The 17,431-nt window shown below is 37.9% G+C and overlaps 1 protein-coding gene and 1 pseudogene across 1 annotated transcript in view; one reads left to right on the top strand and one right to left on the bottom strand.

The window, feature by feature from the left end:
• Positions 1-17,431, top strand: part of DPP10 (dipeptidyl peptidase like 10) — an 822,212-nt gene that overhangs the window by 358,108 nt on the left and 446,673 nt on the right. The gene's annotated exons all lie outside the window — the stretch shown is intronic.
• LOC148778547 (mitochondrial import inner membrane translocase subunit Tim17-A pseudogene) overlaps positions 7,632-17,431 on the bottom strand; it is a 35,263-nt pseudogene continuing 25,463 nt past the window's right edge.

Below are 17,431 nucleotides of genomic sequence, written 5' to 3'. Positions count from 1 at the left end.
ATTTCTATCTTTTTCTGATTTAATCTTCTTCTCCTGACTTCTCATTACCTACCTCATTATAGCCAAAATTTATTGGTATGACACACAAGGTCCTCCATGATAGAGGCTGTCCACCTCTGCAACACTGATTACAAAGCCTTATCGTATTTAATAGTTTGGTCCTGGTATGCACTGAATATTTGTGCTCCTCCAGAATTCATATTTTTAAATCCTAACCTCCAGTACAATGGCATTAGGAAGTGAGATCTTTTGGTGTTACATCATAAGGGTGGGGCCTCATGAATGCAATTAGTGCCCTTGTAAAAATAAACAGGAGAGCTACTCTTTATGTTTCTGTTTTTTGCCATGTAAGGATAAACTAAGACAGCCATCTGCAAACTAGGAAGTGGCTTCTCTCTGATGACATTGGTGATGGCATCTTGAGCATGGATTTCCCGACTTCCAGCACTGAATAAATGTTGTTGTTTAAGTCATGCAGACTGCTGTAATGTGTTATAGCAGTTTTGAAATCTCAAAGCCATAGTAAGTTGTCTAATTCCTTTGTATTGTTGTTTAACCTATTTTATGATTCTTGAATGGCCTTCAGGGTATATTAATTCCAGGTAGGTGGAAATAGTTGCAGTGTAGACCACATTTGGAAATTATTAATAGTCCTCTGAAGGAGAATTTAATGCTTTCTTGTGCTTTCAATAGCATCCTGTTTCTATCTACCTTATCTTATAATTTCTTTCAAGACCACATATGTAACTTGTTCATCTCTGAGATTCATACACATAGCCTGGCATCTGTTGCATAGTAAACATCAAACCTTGGCAAAGTACTGATATGTATTTGTATTTTATGTGATTTGCTTAGGCTAAAATAATTATGATGCTTCAAGTGTTTGAATATTAGGTTTTAAGATCAGTGAAACCCATAAAAGATACTTGAAGAATCAGTTTTGAGGTTTTGAGAATGGAAGAACTTAGGTTACAGATCATAAAACTTCTGGTAGCCACCTCTTTAAATAAATGAGTGATTTATCCATGAAGAAATATTTATACATGAGCAGTGATATGGCAACCCATGTCTCCCTCATTGCAGGCATATTCTTTACCATCTAAGCCACCAGGAAAACTCCTTAAATATAAAGAGAAAATATAATTTTTCATTAATTAATTTGGTCATCTTATGAGTCCTCATAAGTCAGGAAGCTACAGTTAGAACTGGACATGGAACAACAGAATGGTTTCCAATAGGAAAATGAGTGTGTCAAGTCTGTATATTGTCACCCTGCTTATTTAACTTATATGCAGAGTACATCATGAGGAACGCTGGGCTAGGTGAAGCACAAGCTGGAATCAAGAATGCTGGGAGAAATACCAATAACCTCAGATATGCAGGTGACACCATGCTTATGGCAGAAAGTGAAGAGGAACTCAGAAGCCTCTTGATGAAAGTGAAAGAGGAGAGTGAAAATGTTGGCTTAAAGCTCAACATTCAGAAAACTAAGATCATGGTATCTGGCCCCATCACTTCATGGAAAATAAATGGGGAAACAGTGGAAATAGTGTCAGACTTTATTTTGGGGGCTCCAAAATCACTGCAGATAGTGACTGCAACCATGAAATTAAAAGATGCTTTCTCCTTGGAAGGAAAGTTATGACCAGCCTAGATAACATATTAAAAAGCAGGGACATTACTTTGCCAACAAAGGTCCATCTAGTCAAAGCTATGGTTTTTCCAGTAGTCATGTATAGATGTGACAGTTGGACTATAAAGAAAGCTGAGCACTAAAGAATAGATGCTTTTGTACTGTGGTGCTGGAGAAGACTCTTGAGAGTCCCTTGGACTGCAAGGGGATCAAAGTCCATCCTAAAGGAGATCAGTACTGAGTGTTCATTGGAAGGACTGTTGTTGAAGCTGAAACTCCAATACTTTGGCCACCTCATGCGAAGAGTTAACTCACTGGAAAAGGCCCTGATGCTGGGAGGGATTGGGGACAGGAGGAGAAGGGGATGGAAGAGGATGTGATGGCTGGATGGCATCACCAACTCGATGCACATGATTTTGAGTGAACTCTGGGAGTTGGTGATGGACAGGGAGGCCTGATGTGCTGTAGTCCATGGGGTTGCAAAGAGTGGGACATGACTGAGCGACTGAACTGATGAGTCATCATCTCCTGTTTAGTGCAACAACTTTATTTTGTTCTATTTGTACCTACTCTATTGTATTACCATATCATGCAGTAGATTCAGCTTCCCTTTAGGCAATGCTGACTCCCTTGATTAAAGAGGCTCAGTCTGTCAGCTAGGTCCCTCTTTGGACTCTCACTATAAAATGATATCTAGGCAAGTAATTGGTTTCCTAACCTCATGCTGCTGAAATAATATGCATACATTGTATCGCCCTCTGGCATCTCTGGACTCCAGTGCTTTTATCCTGTTCCCTGTGGTTTGCTTTCTCTCTGTTGGTCTCAATGGTGAGCTCCTAAACTGGTGGATCCCAGACTAGCATCTCTCATTTGCATTGAATAGAAACTAGTGGTGCTCTCTTATCTACTTAGCCTGTACTTGACTGATGATGCTTCTACAGAGTCCCTGAATCATGACCTGAATCAGCCTCCATCAGGTCCTCACTATTTAATCTCCAGGCTACTTTGCATGTCCAGTTCTATTCATGTTGCTCTCAAACGAGTCAAATGATACAGTGTGACTCCTCTCATTAACCAGAATGATGTGATCAGAACAGGACCAATCATAGTGTCTTTGGGGCCGGAGCAAGAATAGAAACGGAAATGCTTTTTCACAATAAATGTTTAATTCATAAGTCATGCTGATGGATTGTTAAATAAAATACTGTCCAACCTGTTACCTTAACAAATATGTGGCCCTGATTATCTGGAAAGTTACATTTGAATTGAGAGTTATATGACTCTGGGCTCTTCTTGTGGCTCAGCTGGTAAAGAATCCACCTGCAATGTGAGAGACCTGAGTTCAGTCCCTAGGTTTGCAAGATCCCTGGAGATGGGAACGGCTCCCCACTCCAGTATTCTGTCCTGGAGAATTCCAAGGGACCGTGGAAAGTTGGGCATGACTGAGCAACGTTCACTTTATGACTCTTTAGATTTCTGAATCAAAGCTCAATGGCACAGGAGAACCAGAACCTGGCATCTGGCATGTGGCCAACCTATCATCTTATTGCCTTTAGGAGCCTCAAACAAACATGTGGATACCCCAGCCTGCATGGGGAAAATGTTCACACTCTTCTGCAAACAACTATTTGTCCCCTACTATTTGTCAGTCTCAGCAGTGTCCACCTAGGTGGTTTAATCTATTCTAAAGGAGGAAAGACCCAAGGAATGAATTCTCCTAGGCTCTGAAACAAGGATCTGGTAAAACTTTCTTAGAGTCCTGGGAAGGTGTGGGCTTCAGATGGGTATATTACCAATGGATAACTGGTACACCCTTGGCCATGGAATCCTTGCCCCATGAGTAGGAGTGTGGCTAGAAGGGGATAGAGTATCCTAGAGAGTACAGTGGTTACAGTGGCCTTCATCTTTGTGCAGTGTTGATCCATGCACAGGAGTTTTCACAATCTCAAGAGGAAGAGGTATGTGTTCCTATGCACCACTTTATTAAGTACTCTGTTGTCTTCTCTTTAACCATTCTGTGCGCTTGTTATCCTTTACTTGTTCTAAAGAGGACAGGTCACCAATGTAATCTACCAATGTAATCTACAATATGTTTTGGGCCCAATCTTGAAGGAGAAAAGGTTCAAGGAATCTTAAACAAGGAATAGGTATTATTTAATATTCACTGTACCTTTTCCCTGTCATACATGTAAAAATTGCACTTGACTCTTTCTAGGTTGCAGTAACATGCCTTCATATATTCAGCAGTTAACTTCTTTAGCTTTGCCAATAGCTATGTTGATTATTCTTTAAATAGTATGATTATCTTATTGTGAAATATGAACTTTGCAGTAAACCTATATATTAAAATATGACTAAAAATGAGAACAGATAAAGGAAGTGGAAATGCCACATTTTGAAGGTTCTAGTATATTTTTCACACCAAGGGGAACAAAAGTTATTGAAATCAATTGTCCTGTGGCAAAATGTTATTACAGAATGTAAAGATTAATGAAAATAGTTGAATATTCTTGCTCAAGTATGGTAAATTATGTGTTAGGATTTGAGGAAATGCTAAATGTATTGAAATGGAAAGTGAGAAATAATAAGCAGAACATTTTTATTTTATAGTTGATATATCTATAGGTTTTGAGTTTGCCTTGAATCAAACACTATGGTTCCCCCATTAGTTTACTTTCTAATTTGCTTTGCTTCTGAAGACACTTGATGCCAAATTCCATTATTGGTAACCATGATTAACCTTATTTTTTAAAAATTCACCTTTACTATTTAAGTAAAGACTAATTTAAAAGTATGAAAGACATCGTTTGTGATCCATATCAACAAAGTGTTCATTTCCAAATCCCAATTTAATTATTTTCTTCCTTTATAAAAAAAGAATAGATCTATGCATTACAAACTGTGTGGAAATAACAGTCCACATGGATCTTTATTTATCAGGAACTTTTAAGTTTCTTTAAAATGCATTTTGATTTGTTTAAGATGGGAATTATAATGTGATATTCCTGAACTTTTAAAATCATGAAACCCATAATTTGGAGAACCAGATAACATTTAATAGAAGCTAGTATTCTTGAGCGGAGAAGGCAATGGCAAGCCACTCCAGTACTATTGCCTAGAAAATCCCATGGATGGAGGAGCCTGGTAGGCTGCAGTCCGTGGGGTCGCTAAGGGTCGGACACGACTGAGCGACTTCACTTTCACTTTTCACTTTCCACTTTCACACATTGGAGAAGGAAATGGCAACCCACTCCAGTGTTCTTGTCTGGAGAATCCCAGGGACGGGGGAGCCTGGTGGGCTTCCGTCTATGGGGTCACACAGAGTCGGACACGACTGAAGTGACTTAGCAGCAGCAGCTGCAGTATTCTTGAGAACAGAGACTGATATATGTTTGGTGGAAACTTCTTATAAACAACATGTCTAGGAATATGAATAGTCCCCAAATGATATTAGAAACATACTCAATTGATGTATCAATAATAACATTTCAGTTTTTGAAGATTGTTGCCAAAACTTTCTTATAAAAGTGTCCTATAATAAACCTAATGTAGTTCTATCTATAGTGTTAATAATTTATAGTAAAATTAAAATTTCAGATGATAGAATAATATAAATAGTATTCCGTTCAGTTCAGTCGCTCAGTTGTGTCCGACTCTTTGCAACCACATAAATCACAGTACGCCAGGCCTCCCTGTCCATCACCAACTCTGGGAGTTCACTCAAACCCATGTCCATCAAGTCGGTGATGTCATCCAGCCATCTCATTCTCTGTCGTCCCCTTCGCCTCCCACCCCCAATCCCTCCCAGCATCAGAGTCTTTTCCAGTGAGTCAACTCTTCGCATGAGGTGGCCAAAGTATTGGAGTTTCAGCTTTAGCATCAGTCTTTCCAATGAACACCCAGGACTGATCTCCTTTAGAATGGACTGGTTGGATTTCCTTGAAGTCCAAGGGACTCTCAAGAGTCTTCTCTAACACCACAGTTCAAAAGCATCAATTCTTCGGCGATCAGCTTTCTGCACAGTCCAACTCTCACATTCATACATGACCATTGGAAAAACCATAGCCTTGACTAGACGGACCTTTGTTGGCAAAGTAATGTCTCTGCTTTTTAATATGCTATCTAGGTTGGTCATAACTTTCCTTTCAAGGAGTAAGCGTCTTTTAATTTCATGGCTGCAATCAGCATCTGCAGTGATTTTGGAGTTTGTTTTCTCAATGTTGAGCTTCAAGCCAACCTTTTCACTCTCCTCTTTCACTTTCATCAAGAGTCTTTTTAGTTCCTCTTCACTTTCTGCCATAAGCATGGTGTCATCTGCATATCTGAGGTTATTGATTTTTCTCCCAGCAATCTTGATTCCAGCTTGTGCTTCTTCTAGCCCAGTGTTCCTCATGATATACTCTGCATAGAAGTTAAATAAGCAGGGTGACAATATACAGCCTTGACGTATTTCTTTTCCTATTTGGAACCAGTCTATTGTTCCATGTCCAGTTCTAACTGTTGCTTCCTGACCTGCATACAGGTTTCTCAGTTACATTTGTTAAAAACTGAAAAGGCTATCTATTAAAACTTTAGTTTTCTAAAATCTGACTTTTTAACTATTTATATAATTAGTAATTTACATATAGTCTTGAAACATATGATGCAGCACTAAAACATAAAGATTTTTGTCTAGAAATTGAGAAGTTGGTTTCTTCACTAAATATCATTATTACTAAGGGCAGGTTAGTGGATCACTCCAGATACTTTTACTAATCAAGAAAATGGTGATAGCATTATCCTCCTAAAAAAGTTTGTGATATTAAAATAATGACATATATGTGGAAAGTACCTGGCCCATAGGGAATATTGATTACAGTTAATCTCTCTGCTCCATTCATTTTCTTAAATTTCAGTTATTATCCTGAGGAGGTATCTAGCTTTCCTATAAAATGTTTCCAAGTTTCCTCAGAAACTTGGAAAACCTGGGGAAAATTTAGTATGATGTTAAAGAAGAAAAACAGAAGTATAGACAGCATTGGTAGCAAGGAACAGAAAGCATAATACATACATGCTTAGTCACACATGTGCATACTATGCCCACACAACACACAAACTAAATCCCACATGAAGTAACTCATTTAAAAATCATCAGGGAATAGACTCTGAAACTTGCTATTATATTAGGATTTAGTGAACAGAACTGCTGCACTTTAATATGGCAAACTGAGGGACACACGACATTTTTAATGAGAAGTTTTATGTCAAAATGAGAATAATGACATTTGAAGTGTTGACTTTTGGCTTCTTAGTAAGGATTATTATATAGAACAATTTGTACCCTAACAGAGCCTTGCGAAACAGAAATTATAACCCTTAGCAGTCAGGAGAGATTAAAAATATAAACTGAGATAACAGAGTCAGTGCCTTATTTGAATGCTATGTTCCAGGTTTGCTAAATGGATGTTGGAAGAATTTGGAAAAAAAAAGATGAGAATCAAGAAAATTATGTAAAGAAAAATGAAATATAAATTTATGTCTTTAAAAAATATTAGAAGATGGTAAGGAAAGGCTAACTTTACTTTCAAATTAAAATTATTCTCAAGTAAGGTTTTTTGTGCTTGTTTGTTTTTTAAAAAAGAGCAATTTCCAGGAGGTTTTTTGTTGTTGTTGTTAGTTTTTTTATTGTTTGTCTAACAGAACAAAACCAGGCAGAGAAGTCCCCAAGGAAACACTTAAACAGTTCATTGCTGTTTGCCATTTGGTCCTTCATCTTCTAAGCACTTACTGTATTTCCTTTTAAAGATTTAAAACATTTATTTCAATCACATATGCAATCTAAGTGTGAATACATAAGTGTATTATCTTTTAAGACCTCCCCGATTCCTGTTCCTTTAAAGAGAATAGGTGCTAAATGTCTCTTCTTGGCCTATTTGGCCATGGTTTTCTCACCTGTGGTTTTAAAAATAGATCTGATGTCCTTTCCTCATTTAATTAAAGTAATCCTGGGAAAGAAGTCCTATTGATACTGTTGATAGTCTCCAAAAGGTGAAGATAGTAACTGGGCTGAAGGCAACTTGGATGGGCCTTCAGCTAACAGAGCACCATTAGAAAGTTGTGCAGAGGCAAATCTTGTCAATAAGATATCAACTCCTTCCACTAAAGCCAGGAGGATGGCACCCATTGCTGCTGACCCAACCATGGCTACTGGTACCTTTCTTGCTGCCATCATGGTTCTTGTGAAAGCATCATTCTTGATAGAGTTCTAGGGATCTTCTTTCTCTTTGACTTGAACCATATTATAGTCAGTCATGGAAAGCAGACCTCTCCCAATTGCAAAGCTGTCTCCAACTGCAGAGCCCTGGTTTTAATAGCTGTCAAACTGTTTCCTAGTCTGTGGTTTATTCCCAGCAGAGAATTGTGAAAACCTTTGCTTATTTGAAAGATACCACCATCTATGCTTCTCATCTTCAAGTCCCCACTGCAGTCATCCACAAGTCTCTAGGGGCAGGGAGGGCCCACATACTCTTCTATCTTGACTTCATGGCTAAAATAAGTTTTCAAATTCAGTTTAATCTAGGGACATTGTTGATTAAATTTTAGATAACTGTTTGGTATATGACTGAGGTAATGAAAACACAAGACAGATTTACTGATCGCTATTTTGTACTGTGTGAATTTAAAGCATAGTCAGTTTTAAAGGTCTGCTGGTTAGAAAGCGCTGCCTCTCTACTACTACAACTAAAACCTTTTTGACTTTAATTTTATCTTTTGTATGCTCCTTGGTTCTGTCTCGTCACAATAAAGATTTGGAGCGACAGATATTAAAGTCCTTGGCGAGTCACAGCTCTCGGGTCTTGGACAAACTGTGTTACAGCTCTTAGACAAATCAGTGTTACAGCTCTATTTTATTTAGAAGATAGCAGGAGAATTCATCCTTGAAGCGTGAGGGCATGCCAACCCACAGACGCAAAGAGAAGAGAGTGGAGGAGTGCGCCAGAGCTCCGGAGAGAGAGAGAGAGCCCTTTGGCTCCTCTTTTTATATGTTTTTTCCTTCCCCCTGGGCCTTCCCTATGTAAATTGGGCTAGCCAGGAGTGCTGTTTGTTCTACCTGAGGTCCTCCCTCTGGTCCTTGGACCTTCCTTTGACCTTCCTTTGTTCTATTTTCGTGGGCTTTTCCCTTCCTTGTCTTTTAGCCACCGCCATTTTGGACTCTTGTTTCCTATTCTAACTACCTAACACTTTGTTCAAAGAATTAACATCCTTTTAAAAGTTCTTCAATCACAGAATGGAATTATTTTTAAAGAAAAGTTAGCTCCTTTAGATTTTACTTAAAAGATAGATTCTTAAACTCTTAGATATCAGTTAAAGTCTGTACATTTTATTGAATATACATGCGCTGGGATTAATTAAATTTAAAGTGTAACAAATCTAGATTGAAGGGAAAGAAACCTCACTAAGAATTGTTGCAACCTAGTTTGTACTTTAGGGCTTCCCTGGTGGCTCAGTGGTAAGAATCTGCTTGCCAGTGCAGGAGACATGGGTTTGATTTCTGAGTCAGGAAGATTCCCTAGAAAAGGAAATGGCAAGCTACTCCAGTGTTGTTGCCTGGAACATCTCACAGACAGAGGAACCTGTTGGGCTGCAGCCCAAGTAGTCGCAAAAGAGTCAGATATGACTTAGTGATTAAACAACAACAAACAAGTGTGTACTTTAATTGGGACTTTTCAAAATATGAAAGTTTTTATCACTGCAGCAAGCAAACAGAATTCTTATTTATATAAGTCCTCTTTTCTAAAGGAGAATTTTGAATTTGAATGTCTACTCACAGCGGAGAGTCGGACACGACTGAGCGACTGAACTGAACTGAACTGAACTCACAAACAAAAAGAGAGGCCTTGTCTTTTGTCCTTTGATACAATGTGGTTATTAGATGTTTAATTTTAAAACCTTATAGAAGAACCTGTTTGGGGGCAGACATGTTGGTAAATCTGTTTCTGTAGCCAAGAATTTGAGTAAAACCCAAGCTCTCATCTTGGTGAACTTCATTTATCATCCTGTCACTGCACCATCTTTTTCCAGTTTCATCTTGGACCAAGATTTCGTGGCAGAGAATAATATTCTGGGCATCAAACCATAGCATATGAACAAGTGGATGGCCCAAATGTTTGAAAGTGTAAATGTGCCTCTCTCACTGGGCACTGGTTGAGAGGGTTGAAGCCCACTAGTTGTAATTGCAGTTCAGACTAGAAGAAGAAACTGTGTCCAGATGAGAAAAAATGTAAATGTTTGTGTGGATTTGGATTTTAATAGCTTCTGTCACATTCCATCACTGTTTATTTGAGTGTTTCCCCAATCTGCTCTTTCAGCACTGAGGCCATTTCTGCATTCTTCTTTACAGCACCCATTGTTTTCAAAATGTGGTATGCCATTCTCTCCTTTCCAGTCTCAATAGTTATGTTTGCAGTTTAATATTAATAAATGGTCAGTAAAAATATAGATCCCTACGACCTTAAGTTCTGAATAATATTGATGATTTAGTGTAATATTTGCTCTGTGATCCCATGGACTATAGCCAGCCAGGCTCCTTTGTCCATGGAATTCTCCAGGCAAGAATACTGGAGTGTGTAGCCATTTCCTTCTCCAGGGGATCTTCTCAACCCAGGGATTTAACTGGGGTCTCTTGCATTGCAGACAGATTCTTTACCATCTGAACCACCAGAGAAGTCCAATATTTACTTACTTTTACATTTTATTTACTTCTAAATTTTTCTTTCCTTTTTGTTCTCACTGATCTGAAGGTGCATCTCAGTTAACATTTTATTTTTTTCGAAATTAAATGTTGGGAATTCTCTGGTGATCCAGTTGTTGAGACGCTGCACTTTCACTGCCATGGACCTGGGTTTGATCCCTGGTCAGGGAACTAAGATCCCACAAGCTGTATTATGTGGCCAAAAATAAATAAATAAATAAAATGCCCAAATTAATGCTGATTGTGTTGATTAATTTCTAAACCCAAAAGAGCCTAAAGTATAAAATTTTGCATAAAGAAAGTACATGGAAGGAAGTTTGTGGTGTTGAACCATGAGTGAGTAATAAATATGGTCTGTCAATGACACTGCTCAGAACACTTCTGTCATGGGAGGAAGATCATGCCTTACATAAGGCAAAGCTGCTGGTCTTCCAATGGCACATTCAACACTGAGATAAGGTGTATCAAAGAGGTGGAGTAGAGCAGATTGAGAAGTTTGTTAATAACACACTACAGAGAAATATTTAGGGCGGGTACCTACTCTGAGACTGGGATGTACACTTTGGTATTGTCCTCGAATGTTGGCACAGCTGTGCTGTTTGTATCTAGCTGTTTAAGACATTGAAGACAAACCAGTGAATCTTACTGGGGAGAAAATAAGGGATGCAGATCAAAGTTTAAAAATTATTTCAGATATTATTGCTGGTTGCTTATAGTTATGGGTTATTCAATCACCAATTTAGAATATACTATACATATACATATTTGTTCATTTCACTTTTTATAATGTTATATCAATATATTAGTCCACCATAATTCTTCCCAGAACAGTCTCCTTTCTTACTACTTTATTGTTCTTATGACATATCACTGCAACTATTGTTAATTAATTAAACAAGGAAATCCTTAGACTAAAGTGGCTGTAATGTTTTGGATGCCTACTAAGCAAACCAAAACCTAAGCCAGAATCAATGCACCAAAACCCGAAAAAAACAAAACTAAAGAACAACCAATCACAAACTGCCTGCTAGGATTTTCCAAATAAGTCACCTGCTTAAGCTATAGCCAATCAAATAATATATTTGTTTTTCTTCTGTGTCTTCTCTATTAAAATCTTTTCCCTAACTTCTGTCAGCAGGGAGTGCCTAAGCATTTTTGGTTTGACATTGTCCAGTTTGAATTGGACCTTAAATAGACCTTTGAAAAAATAAAAAAATTAATGTGCTTCAGTTTACCTTTTAACCTTTCTTATATCTCTAATACAAGAGGAGCCTTTTCCTGAGAGCTTCCAAACTTTTCTCTTACACCTGGAAGGTAGACCTCTCAGACTGATTTTGTTTTATAAATTACAAATGTCTTATGAGTGTGGGTGGCTATCCAATATTGTAATAGAACCCGAGCATTGATATTTATTTTGGTTGGCATGTCCAGTTTATGAAATTCATAATTTATTTTCATAACCTGGCTTACTATGGGTATATTAAGTGAACACAAGTTTTAGAGGCTTGTTGGCTTAATAGACTCATTTAATAGAAAAGGACAACTCTCTAGCTATCAAAAGCTGTGAGAGTTTAGAGTGGGGAAGAAGAAAATATGCCTTTCTCCTTAAAAATTATTTTATTAATAACTTAGTAATCTCCTACGTGACATCACTTACTCCAATTTCATTTATTCTCTTTGTATATTTCCTTTGGCTTTAACCTTAAACAATACAGTTAATTTCATAGAAGGAATTCCTAATTTCAAGTCCCAAGAAGGGCAGTGCCAAAGAATGTTCAAACTACCACAAATTGTACTCATTCACATGCTAGCAAAGTAATTCTCAAAGTTTTTCAACACTCAAAGTTTTAAAAGGCTTCAACACTGTGTGAAGCAAGAACCCCCAGATGTTCAAGCTGGGTTAGAAAAGGCAGAGGAACCAGTAATCAAATTGCCAACATCCATTAGATCTTAGAAAAAGCAAGAGAATTCCAGAAAAACCTCTACTTCTGCTTCATTGACTACGTTAAAACCTTTGACTGAGTGGTTCACAACAAATTGTGGAAAATTATTTAAGAAATGGGCACACCAGACCACCTTACCTGTCGCCTGAGAAATCTGTATGCAGGTCAAAAAGCAACAGTTAGAACTGGACATGGAAAAATGGACTGGTTCAAAATTGAAAAAGGAGTATATCAAGGCTGTGTATTGTCACCTTGCTTATTTAACTTATATGCAGAGTTCCGTTCCGTTCCGTCGCTCAGTCGTGTCCGACTCTTTGCGACCCCGTGGACTGTAGCCTACCAGGCTTCTCTGTCCATGGGATTCTCCAGGCAAGAATACTGGAGTGGGTTACCGTTTCCTTCTCCAGGGGATCTTCCCAACCCAGGGATCGAACCCGGGTCTCCCGCATTGGAGGCAGATGCTTTAACCTCTGAGCCACAATATGCAGAGTACACCATGTGAAATGCCAGACTGGATGAAGCACAAGCAGAATCAAGATTACAGAGGAAAATATCAATAATATTAGATATGCAGATGACACCACCTTTATGGCAGAAAGCAAAGATGAACTAAAGATACTCTTGATGAAAGTGAAAGAGGAGAGTGAAAAAGTTGGCTTGAAACTCAACATTAAGGAAGCAAAGATCATGGCATCTGGTCCCATCACTTCATGACAAATAGATGGGGAAACAATGGAAACAGTGACAGACTTCATCTTCTTGGGCTCCAAAATCAGTGCAGATGGTGACTACAGACATGAAATTAAAAGCCAGTTGCTCCTTGGAAGAAGAGGTATGACAAACCTAGACAACATATTAAAAAAGAGACATTACTTTGCCAACAAAGGTCCAGCTAGTCAAACCTATGGTTTTTCCAGTAGTCATGTATGGACATGACAGTTGGACCATAAAGAAGGCTGAATGCTGAAGAATTGATGCTTTTGAACTGTGGTGTTGGAGAAGCCTCTTGAGAGTCCCTTGTACTGCAAGGAGATCCAACCAGTCAATTCTAAAGGAAATCAGTCCTGAATATTCATTGGAAGGACTGATGCTGAAGCTGAAGCTCCAGTTCTTTTTCCACCTGTTGCTTAGAGCCAACTCATTAGAAAAGACCCTGAAGCTGGGAAAGTTTGAAGGCAGGAAGGCAACAACAGAGGACAAAATGGTTGGATGGCATCACCACTCAATGGACATGAGTTTGAGCAAGTTCTGGGAGATTGTGAAGGACAGGGAAGCCTGGAGAGCTGCAGTCCATGGGGTCCCAAAGAGGTGGACACGACTGAGTGATTGAACAGCAACCTAATTCCATGTGTTCTTTAGAATAGTTTTGGGCAGTGCAATGACCTGGCTTTTCAGTGTTTCTTCCCACCACTGCTTACAGGAAGTTTGCAGTCTTACACCTTGAAAACCATTTTCAGTTCCTGCAATGGACTACGGCTAGTTCAAGTTTTATGATTTTATTCATATTGTCTCTATTATCCTCCTATAGAGGATAACTGTCAGACAGTTTTCTGACATTCTATGAAGCTTTGATGAAACCATAATTTTTTTTTTCTCTTTCAAATTCATCTTGGAGTTCACTTCTTCTGACCTGATAGGTGCTCTTTTTATGTGCTTACTTAATGTTTGTGTGTTTAATAATAGTTACCTTTTAGATTTTTTGGTTCACTTACTTCTCCCAAAAACCTTATTGAGTAAACAACTGTAATTATTATCAGCCTCATCTTATACATAAGGAAACTGAAGCAAAACAAACAAAATAACCCAGAAAAACTAGTACTTGCCTGTCTCACAGAATGAATTTTGAAGACAGAAGGTCTAGTATATATACCAGTGCTGTGCAACAAAAATCTGAGTACAAATGTGATTTAATTCATAAATTTTCTAAAGAACACATTGAAAAAGTTAACAGGGGGTGAAATTCATTGAATTAATTTATTTTGTTTAATGCAGTATATCCCAAATAACATTTTGACATGGAATCAGTATTAAAAATCAATATTAAAAATGACGTATCTTATAATTTTTATACTGTCTTCAAAATGCAGTATAGATTTTATAGTTAAAGTATATCTCAATTTGGCTTAGAGTTTTGCATTAAATGTGGCTAATGTCAAGATTGCTGGGAGAAATATCAATAACCTCAGATATGCAGATGACACTACCCTTATGGCAGAAAGTGAAGAGGAACTCAAAAGCCTCTTGATGAAAGTGAAAGAGGAGAGTGAAAAGGTTGGTTTGAAGCTCAACATTCAGAAAACAAAGATCATGGCATCTGGTCCCATCACTTCATGGGAAATAGATGGAAAAACAGTGGAAACAGTGTCAGACTTTGTTTTTTTGGGCTCCAAAATCACTGCAGATGCTGATTGCAGCCATGAAATTAAAAGACGCTTGCTCCTTGGAAGGAAAGTTATGACCAACCTTGATCGTATATTAAAAAGCAGAGACATTACTTTGCCAACCAAGGTCCGTCTAGTCAAGGCAATGGTTTTTCCCGTGGTCATCTATGGTTGTGAGAGTTGGACTGTGAAGAAGGCTGATCGCCAAAGAATCGATGCTTTTGAACTGTGGTGTTGGAGAAGACTCTTGAGAGTCCCTTATACTGCAAGGAGATCCAACCAGTCCATTCTAAAGGAGATCAATCCTGGATGTTCATTGGAGGGACTGATGCTAAAGCTGAAACTGCAATACTTTGGCCACCTCATGCGACGAGTTGACTCACTGGAAAAGACTCTGATGCTGGGAAAGGTTGGGGGCGGGAGGAGAAGGGGACGACGGAGAATGAGATGGCTGGATGGCATCACCGACTCTGTGGACATGAGTTTGAGTGTACTCCGGGAGTTGGTGATGGACAGGGAGGCCTGGCGTGCTGTGATTCATGGGGTCGCGGAGAGTCGGACACGACTGAGCGACTGAACTGAACTGAACTGAACTGAATTGCTACCTTTAGTCGATACTGAATGGCTTTACTCTTAATCACTGTACTCTTTGTACTGAAATAGTTTTATTTGCCTATATCTCCCACTGAACTCTGAACTAAATGAGTGAGGATGTTTTGTATCTTTAGTACATAGACTAGGTATTGCCTGATATATAATAGAAACAATGACTATTGAATTTTGTTGCTGAAGTACATTGTCAAGTTGAAATTTCAAGAGATTCAAAATCCTTGATTAAATGTATACATTTGCTACTCTTGAACGCATCATGAGAGAAAATTGAGAAGATATACAGGAAAATGGTTGTGTTGGGAACAACAGGATATACTTGATTCCATTTTAAGAATATTATTATTATTATTATATTATTATATATAATGATAATATAGTATTATAATATTATTATATTATTTTATCATGTTTGGTAAAATCATGAGTGGAATCATGATGCATGCATTGTAGATGCCTAATAAATCATTTCTAATTTGTTTTTGGTTGGTTTTTTTTTTTTTTTTTTGAGCCAGGGCTAGTAACTTCAACTCCTACAGGTGTTTATTATTTATTTGAAATCCTATCCAACTTGCCATTAGTTTGGACAAGCTGGGACAGTTTCTCAAAATGAACTCCATTATAGTGAAATCGTTCCATCTGTTTTCCCCAAATGAAGGCAGCTTCCCTTGATGCTAGTCAAAGAGTGAGGGCTCCTTGACTCAGAACCAGATGCAAGCTTAATACCAGCCTTCCATTTCAGCTCAATTACATTCTTGGCAGCCTATGAGACTCATGGGGTAGACTTTTTATAACAATTATCAATATCAGCCAATTTTTCAGAATGGGCAAGAATAAACTTCAATAGCTCCAAGATGAGTTTTCAGTGTTCCAAAGGTTCTGTCTGGCTGACTGCCATGGAGAATATTGTAGGAGCATAAAGAGTGCAGTTTTATGCAACATTCTAGAAAACAGCTAACTTTATATTTACTTAGATTCCAAAGATTTTATCAAGCTAAATTAACTATTTAATGCTCTTTTTTGGTACAGTTTTTTTTGTGTGTGACATAAGGAAAATGATTATTTTCTTGTGATATTTTATATATGGAACTGCAGCTGTATGTGTGTGTGCATGAATATTTTCTAGCAATGCTTGGAGACTGGCCTATCATTGACTGTCTCATAAAATTATTGTGGAACAAAAAGAGAGAGAGAATTCTACTGATGGGTTATAAGCTCAAAAATAACCTGAAACTTTGAGATCTCTGTAGACTGGTATGTGTTTATTGGGGTTGAAATTTTGTTAGCAATAGAATTGGAATTCAGGCTAATTTGAAATGATATAAAGTCCTTGAACCCAGGAATAGCTAAATCCTGTCATTATTTAGCATTCTTTTGTCTTATAACATCAGATACATCATTATACAAGGAACTATTAATTATATTAAATGTCCATAATCACAAAAGTTAAATTCTTTCTTTTAAAATTATATATATATATAAAATGGAGAAAAGACAGTCTCTTTAACAAGTGGTGCTGGGAAAACTGGTCAGCCACTTGTAAAAGAATGAAACTAGAACACTTCCTAACACCATACACCAAAATAAACTCAAAATGGATTAAAGATCTAAATGTAAGACCAGAAACTATAAAACTCCTAGAGGAGAACGTAGGCAAAACACTCTCCGACATAAATCACAGCAGGATCCTCCAAGACCCACCTCCCAGAATATTGGAAATAAAAGCAAAAATAAACAAATGGGACCTAATTAAAATCAAAAGCTTCTGCACAGCAAAGGAAACTCTAAGCAAGGTGAGAAGACAGCCTTCAGAATGGGAGAAAATAATAGCAAATGAAGCAACTGATAAAGGATTAATCTCCAAATTATACAAGCAGCTCCTGCAGCTTAATTCCAGAAAACTAAGTGACCCAATCAAAAAATGGGCCAAAGAACTAAACAGACATTTCTCCAAAGAAGACATAAAGATGGCTAATAAACACATGAAAAAATGCTCAACATCCCTCATCATCAGAGAAATGCAAATCAAAACCACAATGAGATACCATTTCACACCAGTCAGAATGGCTGCTATCCAAAAGTCTACATGCAATAAGTGCTGGAGAGGGTGTGGAGAGAAGGGAACCCTCTTACA

Source organism: Moschus berezovskii, chromosome 2 (assembly GCF_049115385.1).
Source record: "Moschus berezovskii isolate FMDL1 chromosome 2, NW_MosBer_1.0, whole genome shotgun sequence".
Classification (NCBI taxonomy): domain Eukaryota; kingdom Metazoa; phylum Chordata; class Mammalia; order Artiodactyla; family Moschidae; genus Moschus; species Moschus berezovskii.
This window is presented reverse-complemented; position numbering and strand designations above follow the sequence as displayed.